We start from the raw sequence: 8946 nt of genomic DNA, 5'->3' as shown, positions 1-8946 counted from the left end.
GGGTGAAATTGGAAGGGGACATGAACCATGAGAGACTATGGGCTCTGAAAAACAATCTGAGAGTTTTGAAGGGACGGAGGGGTGGGAGGTTGGGGGAACCAAGTGGTGGATATTGGAGAGGGCACAGATTGCATGGAGCACTGGGTGTGGTGCAAAAACAATGAATACTGTTACACTAAAAAGAAATAAATATTTTTTTAAAAAAAGAGTCTCTTATGGTTTGTCTTCCTCTCTGGTTTCATCTTGTTTCATTTTTCTCTCCCTCCCCCTATGATCCCCTGTCTTGTTTCTCAAATTCCTCATATTGTTAAGATCATATGATAATTGTCTTTCTCTGACTGACTTATCCCGCTTAGCATAATAACCTCTAGTTCTATCCACGTTGTAGCAAATGGCAAAATTGGGGGGGGGTTATGGCTGCATAATATTCCATATATATATATATAGAGAGAGAGAGAGAGAGAGAGAAAGAGAGATCTCACAATCTCACATCTTCTTTATCCATTCATCTATTGATGGACATCTGGGCTTTTTCCATCATTTGGCTTTTGTGGACAACACTGCTATAAACATTGGGATGACATGCCCTTTTGGATCACTACATCTGTATCTTTGGGATAAATACCCAGTACTGCAATTGCTGGGTCTTAGGGTAGCTCTATTTTCAACTCTTTGAAGAAACTGCATAAGTGAGAATATCTTTAAAATATGTGTCCGCTGTATGTTACACACAAGCAATGCGTATGGAATGCTACATGAGAAATAATAATGCAGTGACTAATGTAACATAATTTTTTAAAAAGGTATTCAACAAGAAATTGCCGGATCTTGAGTTAGGTGTGTCTTCATTTTACTCATGTTTGTTGTACCCATTCCTTCTCCTGCACAGGGCAAGAGGGTCCCCAGTCCTCCCCCCACACCCAAAACCCAGGGCTGCCCAGCATCCTAGTCTTTGGCAGATGGTGCACCAGTTTGCCAGGGCTGCCACAGTATCACTGACTCAGCAGCCTACACAGCAGAAGTTGATTGACTAGGAGAGCATGACTAAGAAAGCATCTGTGGGAGGGCAGGAGAGAGGATGTAGTTAAGGAGAGACTCACCAGCATGTCCATCTGTATATCCTTCTCAGACTGGATGTCCTCCAAGACATCACCTCCAAGGAAGAATGTGGGGTTAAGCCTCCAGAGAGAACCTGCAGATTATCGAGTCCTGTAACCAACATCTCAGGGATGGGTAACTGAAATAGGGAAGGGCAATGGCACCACATCCAGTAGGATGTTCCCCCACCTTCTTTGCTTCTTCCAGGATGCCTTCTATCTTCCCTGAAAACATCCTTCCCCCACCCTAGCTGCCCCTCCTTCTCATTCCCCCTTACATTGATTTTCTTCCTGGAAGTCCATGACTGGGCTGGAGCTGAGAGAAAGGAGAAGGAAGCATTAGGGAAGGTCTGAAAAATAAGACAGGTTTCCTATGAGGGGAGTCCAAATTTTCCCAACTCTTACACTTCATTCTTGGTCTCACCATCAATATTCTCCATGGAGAGTCAACAATCACCCTCCCAACTTCAGGGCATACCATGTTTGACCCAATGCCAGCATCAAAAAAGGAGGAAGAAGAGGGAGAGGAGAAGTAAGACAACAAGAACCAAGATCCCAATCGCCATGGAAAGGTATCCATTTTCAGGAGCAGGTGGGTCTAAGAATTAGTAAACAGTAAAATCTATCATTGAGCTCTTGTTGGATTAATTTACCCATTTGATAAACATTTCTTGTATGCCTTCCCTACATGAAGCAAGTTATTGGATGTTTGGGAAACCATAGTAAACATACCCAACAACAGAATCTATGCCTGGGAACCAATAAATAGAAGTAGTGTTACACATAGAGATAAATTCTAGGATGAAACCAGTTACACTGCATTATAAGAAAAGGTTTCTTTAGGGGATGAGCCCTGAAAGATAAGAAACACCCAGATCTCTGAAGCGCAAGGAGAACTGCCTCCAGGCAGAGGGAACAACATAACCAAACTTAGAGGTGAGAAAGAGTCATGTGTGACCGACACATAGAAAAGACAAATGGTGCCTGATGGGAAAAGTGGGTCCTGATGGAGGTGTAAATGTCAGGAGAGGTCAGCAAAAGCCCAAAACTATTAAAAAAGGAATCTGGATTTAAGTCTAAATACAATAATGAACCACAAAGGGACTGACAAAAATATTGAATTTCATATATATATAATTTTCAATTTTATATATATAATTTCAATATATATATGAATTTATATATATATATATATATATATATATATATATATATATATATATATATATAATTTTCAATGATTCATGATTTTAGAGACCAAGTCAAAAGAGAAGCCATCAGGAAACATGCTATAGGGTGTGGTTGTGTCCTAACAATATGGTTGTGGTGGAAGAAGGAAATGGACTTGAGCTTTTGAGGACAGAAATAATGAGATTTGAGACGGGGTGATGGAGTATATAGGCACTGGAAGTAGAAGAGGAACATCAAATACCATTCTCAGTGACCTGGTCATTGGAGAGAACAGATAGTACCTACAGAGATGGGAAGATAAGTATAAGGAGGAGGTTTTGAGATCTGTCAGGTAAGATCCCTTCTGAGATGGCTGAGATGTTTATTAGGTATCTGAGTGGATGGTATTTTATCAGGATGGTATTGAAAATATGGACCTCTCTGGGCAGTGTAGACTCTTTAACAATGTTTATTCTTCCAATCCATGAGCATGGAATGTTATTCCATTTTTTGTGTCTTCCTCCGTTTCTTTCATGAGTGTTCTATGGTTCCTCGAGTACAGATCCTTTACCTCCTTGGTTAGGTTTATTCCAAGGTGTTTTACGGGTTTTTGTGCTATTGTAAATGGAATCAATTCTCTAATTTCCTTTTCTACAGTTTCATTATTAGTGTATAGGAAAGCAACTGATTTCTGTACATAGATTTTGAATCCTGCCACATTACTGAATTGCTGTATGAGTTCTAGTAGTTTGGGGATGGAGTCTTTTGGGTTTTCCACATAAAATATAGACAGAGGCTGACTTCTTTGCCAATTTGAATACCTTTTATTTCTCTTTGTTGTCTGATTGCTGTTGCTAGGACTTCTAATACTATGTTCAACAACAGTCATGAGAGTGGGCCTCCTTGTGGTGTTCCTGATCTCAAAAGGAAGGCGGCTGTCAGGTTTTCCCCATGGAGAATGATATTCACTGTGGGTTTTTCATAGATGGATTTTATGAAGTTAAGAAATGTTCCCTCTACCTCTATACTCTGAAAAGTTTTAATCAGGAAAGGATGCTGTATTTTGTCAAATGCTTTTTCTGCATCAGTTGGGAGGACCATGTGGTCCTTCTCTCTTCTCTTATTGATTTGTTCTATCACATTGATTGATTTGCGAATGTTGAACCATCCTTGTAACCCAGGGATGAATCCCACCTGGTCATGGTGGATAATCTTTTTGATGTGCTGTTGGATCCTGTTTGCTAGGATCTTGTTGAGAATCTTAGCATCCATATTCATCAGTGATATTGGTTGGTCTGAAATTCTCCTTTTTTATTCTTCAGAATTACAATTTATTTTAACTTTCAAAAGTTAATCAATGTCAATTCTGACACTAATAAAAGAAAAAAGGAAAATGATCACCTAGATTTTTTTTAAATTTATTTTCAGCATAACAGTATTCATTATTTTTGCACCACACCCAGTGCCCCATGCAATCCATGCCCTCTATAATACCCACCACCTGGTACCCCGAACTCTCACCCCCCACCCCTTCAAAACCCTCAATTTGTTTTTCAGAGTCCATAGTCTCTCATGGTTCACCTCCCCTTCCAATTTCTCCCAACTTCTTTCTCTCTATCTCCCCATGTCCTCCATGCTATTTGTTATGCTCCGCAAAGAAGTGAAACCATATGATAATTGACTCTCTCTGCTTGACTTATTTCACTCAGCATAATCTCTTCCAGTTCCGTCCATGTTGCTACAAAAGTTGGGTATTCATCCTTTCTGATGGAGGCATAATACTCCATAGTGTATATGGACCACATCTTCCTTATCCATTCATCCGTTGAAGGGCATCTTGGTTCTTTCCACAGTTTGGCGACCATGGCCATTGCTGCTATAAACATTGGGGTACAGATGGCCTTTCTTTTCACGACATCTGTATCTTTGGGGTCAATACCCAGGAGTGCAATGGCAGGGTCATAGGGAAGCTCTATTTTTAATTTCTTGAGGAATCTCCACACTGTTCTCCAAAGAGGCGGCACCAACTTGCATTCCCACCAACAGTGGAAGAGGGTTCCCTTTTCTCCACATCCCCTCCAACACATGTTGTTTCCTGTCTTGCTAATTTTGGCCATTCTAACTGGTGTAAGGTGATATCTCAATGTAGTTTTAATTTGAATCTCCCTGATGGCTAGTGATGATGAACATTTTTTTCATGTGTCTGATAGCCATTTGTATGTCTTCATTGGAGAAGTGTCTGTTCATATCTTCTGCCCATTTTTTGATATGATTGTCTGTTTTGTGTGTGTTGAATTTGAGGAGTTCTTTATAGATCCTGGATATCAACCTTTTGTCTGTACTGTCATTTGCAAATATCTTCTCCCATTCTGTGGGTTGCCTCTTTGTTTTCTTGACTGTTTCCTTTGCTGTGCAGAAGCTTTTGATTTTTTTAAAAGATTTTTTTTAATTTTTAATTTTTTTTATAAACATATATTTTTATCCCCAGGGGTACAGGTCTGTGAATCACCAGGTTTACACACTTCACAGCACTCACCAAAGCACACACCCTCCCCAATGTCCATAATCCCAACCCCCCTCCCCCCAGCAACCCTCAGTTTGTTTTGTGAGATTAAGAGTCTTTTGATTTTGATGAAGTCCCAAAAGTTCATTTTCGCTTTTGTTTCCTTTGCCTTTGGAGACATATCTTGAAAGAAGTTGCTGTGGCTGATATCAAAGAGATTACTTCCTATGTTCTCCTCTAGGATTCTGATGGATTCCTGTCTCACATTGAGGTTTTTTATCCATTTTGAGTTTATCTTTGTGTATGGTGTAAGAGAATGGTCGAGTTGCTTTCTTCTACATATAGTTGCCCAGTTTTCCCAGCACCATTTATTGAAGAGACTGTCTTTTTTCCACTGTATATTTTTTCCTGTTTTGTCAAAGATTAATTGACCATAGAGTTGAGGGTCCATATCTGGGCTCTCTACTCTATTCCACTGGTCTATGTGTCTCCGTTTTGATGGCTCTTTGCCTGGTTTGGGGATCAGTGTAATGCTGGCTTCATAGAAAGAGACTGGAAGTTTTCCTTCTGTTTCTATTTTTTTAAATAGCTTCAGTAAAATAGGTATTATTTTTTCTTGGAATGTTCAGTAGAATTCTTCAGGGAATCCATCAGGTCCTGGACTCTTGGTTTCTTGGAGGTTTTTGATCACTGCTTCAATCTCGTTACTGGTTATTGGTCTTTTCAGGTTGTCAATTTCTTCGTGTTTCAGTCTTGGTTGCATATAGTGTATTTCCAGGAATGCATCCATTTCTTCTAGGGTTTCTTAACTTATTGGCATATAGCTGTTAATAATTTCTGATTATTGTTTCTTTTTACTTGGTATTAGTCATGATATCCCCCCTTTCATTCATAACTTTTTTTAATTCTTATTTTTAAATTTATTTCAGTGTTCCAGAATTCATTGTAATTTTATTAATTTGTGTCCTTTCTCTTTTCTTTTGGCTAAGTCTGGTCAGTGATTTATCTATTTTATTAATTCTTTCAAAGAACCAACTTCTATTTTCATTTATGCATTCTACTTTATTTCTGGTTCTAATTCATTGATTGCTGCTCTAATCTTAATTATTACCTTCCTCATGCATAGGTTAGGCTTAATTTGTTGTTGATTCTCCAGTTCTTTAAGGTATAAATATAGTTTGTAGGGTGCCTGGCTGGCTGAAGTGACTTCCTTCAGCTCAGCTCATGATCTCTCAGGGTCCTGGGATCGAGTCCCACATTGGGCTCCCTGCCTCTCCCTCTTCCCCTCCCTCCCACAGTTGGTACACTCTCTCTCAAATAAACAAATAAAATCTTTAAAAATACATAGTTTGTATTTTTAGGATTTTTCCACTTTTTTGAGTGAGGCTTGGATGGCTATACATTCCCCCCCCCCTTGGGACCGCCTTTGCTGTATCCCATACATTTTGGACCAAAGTGTTTTTGTTCTCTTTGGCTTCCATGAATTGTTTAAGTTCTTCTTTGATTTCCTGGTTGACTCAAACACTCTTGAGCAGGATGGTCTTTAGCTTCCAAGTGTTTGAATTTCTTCCAAACTTTTTCTTCTGATTGAGTTCCAGTTTCAAAGCATTGTGGTCTGAGAATATGCAGGGAATAATTTAAGTCTTTTTGTATCAGTTAGGACCTGCTTTGTGACCTGGTATATGACCTGTTCTGAAGAAAGTTCCATGTGCTCTGGAGAAGAATGAGTATTCTGTTGTTTTAGGATGGAATGTTCTGTATACATCTTTGGGGTCCTTCTGATCCAGTGTGTCATTCAAAACTCTCATTTCTTTGTTGCTTTTCTGCTTAGATGTTCTATCTGCTGCTGAGAGTGCCATGTTATGGTCTCCTACAATTAACATATTATTATCAATATGACTCATTATTTTGGTTAACAGTTGGCTTATGTAGTTGGCTGCTCCCATGTTGGGGGCACAGATATTTACAATTGTTAAATTGATCTTTTTGTTGGATAGACCCTATGATATGTGTCCTTCTGTATCTCTGACTACAGTTTTTAGCTTAAAATCTAATTTGTCTGATATGATCATTGCTACCCCAGCTTTGTTTTGAGATCCATTGTCATGAAAGATGGTTCTCCATCCCTTCACTTTCAGTCTGGACTTACCTTTAGGTTCAAAATGAGTCCCTTGTAGACAGCATATGGATGGGTCCTGCTTTTTATCCAATCTGCAACCCTGTGCCACTTTATGGGAGCATTTAGGCTGTTCATGCTAAGAGTGATTATTGAAAGATATGATTTTATTGTCATCGTGTTGACTGTGAGGTCCTTGTTTCTATAGATAGTCTCTGTAAATTTCTGGTCCATATCACCCTTGGAGTCTTTCTCCTTTAATACAAACCCCCCTTAATATTTCTTGCAGAGATGGCTTGGTGGTCATTTATTCTTTCAATTTCTGCCAGTCCTGAAAGCTCTTTATCTCTCCATTCATTCTGAATGACAGCCTTGTCAGATAAAGGATTCTTGGCTGCATATTCTTCTCATTTGGTACCTGAATATGTCTCATCAGCCTTTTCTGGCTTGCCAGGTCTCTGTGGACAGGTTTGATGCTATTCTGATGTTCCTCCCTCTGTACCTAAGGAATCTCTTCCCCCTGACTGTCCTTAAGATGGTTTCCTTGGTTCTAAGATTTGTGAGTTTTACTATTACTATTTACTGTTTACTAAGATTTGTGAGTTTTATTATTACAATGCTGGAGCATTGGTCTGTTCTCCTTGAGCTTGGGAGGGCTCCTCTCTGCCTCTCGGACATGAATGCTTGTTTCATTCCCCAGACTAGGGAAGTTCTCCACTACAATTTGCTCAAATATATCTTCTAGTGCTCTCTCTCCACCCCCTCAGGGATCCCAGTAACAGTGACATTGGAACGTTTTACACGTCATTCATTTCTCTAATTCTGTTTTTTAAAATTATTTATTTATTTTCAGCATAACAGTATTTATTATTTTTTCACCACACCCAATGCTCCATGCAAACTGTGCCCTCTATCATACCCACCACCTGGTACCCCAACCTCGCACCCCCCCCCCCGCCACTTCAAACCCCTCAGATTGTTTTTCAGAGTCTATAGTCTCTCATGATTCACCTCCCCTAGATTATAAGCTGTTTGTTTCAGAACTCCTCCTGATCCTTCTTTTCTATCAATTTGTCTTCTGGATCACTAATTTGTTCTTTTGCCTTATTTACCTAGCTCTTACACTATCCAGATTAGATTGGATCTCATTGATAGCATTTTTACATTCTGCCTGATCAGCTCTCATTTCTGCCCTTAGAGAATGTTGCCATTAATGGTTTCCTCCATCCTAGCTATTGTCTACATAACTGTAACCCTGAAGTCTATTTCTGATATCTTTCTTATATCTGTATCCATTAGTTCTGTGGCAGAGGTCACAGTCTTTGAATCTTTCTTATGTTAGGGGCTCCCCTTAGTCATTCTGGTGAAAGGTAGTTGAGGGAATGTATAGAGTCCAGATTATTGACCACAACCCAAGCAAGATACACATGTTTTATAGGGACCTCGGTCCTCTTGTTCTTCCAGTCTGTCTTCTGGTGGAGGGACCTGCCACACTGTTACTCAGGCAACCCTGTTTGGGCAGAGTTCCCCTGTCCCCTGTAGGGGGATGGGCTCAGTGAAAACCAGTTCTGGGGGGCTTTTGTTCTCTAGTGGCTTTCCCTGGCAGGTTTCTATGTCTCTCCCAAGAGCCAGAGCAGAAGTGACCGTATGCAAACCTCTGTCTCAGAACAGAGAGATCACAGTCGGCTCTTCACTGAGCTCCCCAGGCCACACTGTCCCTGTTTTTGTCTGTGCTGCTAAAAATCACATGTCCTGGGTTGTGCACCCCATGGCAGCACTCTCAGCCCTCGCTCCCAGTTCCAGGCACATCTTGCCCTTTGTGCTTCTAAAACCAGAAGCCATGCCCAGTTCGCACGTGTGCCCCTGAAGCTCCAGGTTTCAGTCTCGGAGGCTGCCCTGAAGTTCTTTCCCCGCTCCTACCAGTCTGCAAGTCTGCGCTCCCTCCCCAGAGTGGGAGGCTCTTGCACTGTGGCAGCACAGGATCCCAGAGACTTCCTCTTCTGTTTATCTTCCAATATCTGCCCTTAGAATCACGGCTCCCTGCTTCATATCTCAAAACC

This window comes from Mustela nivalis, assembly GCF_964662115.1.
Source record: "Mustela nivalis genome assembly, chromosome: 18".
Lineage (NCBI taxonomy): Eukaryota > Metazoa > Chordata > Mammalia > Carnivora > Mustelidae > Mustela > Mustela nivalis.
The sequence above is the reverse complement of the archived record's forward strand: the minus strand, read 5'-3'. Positions refer to the sequence as shown.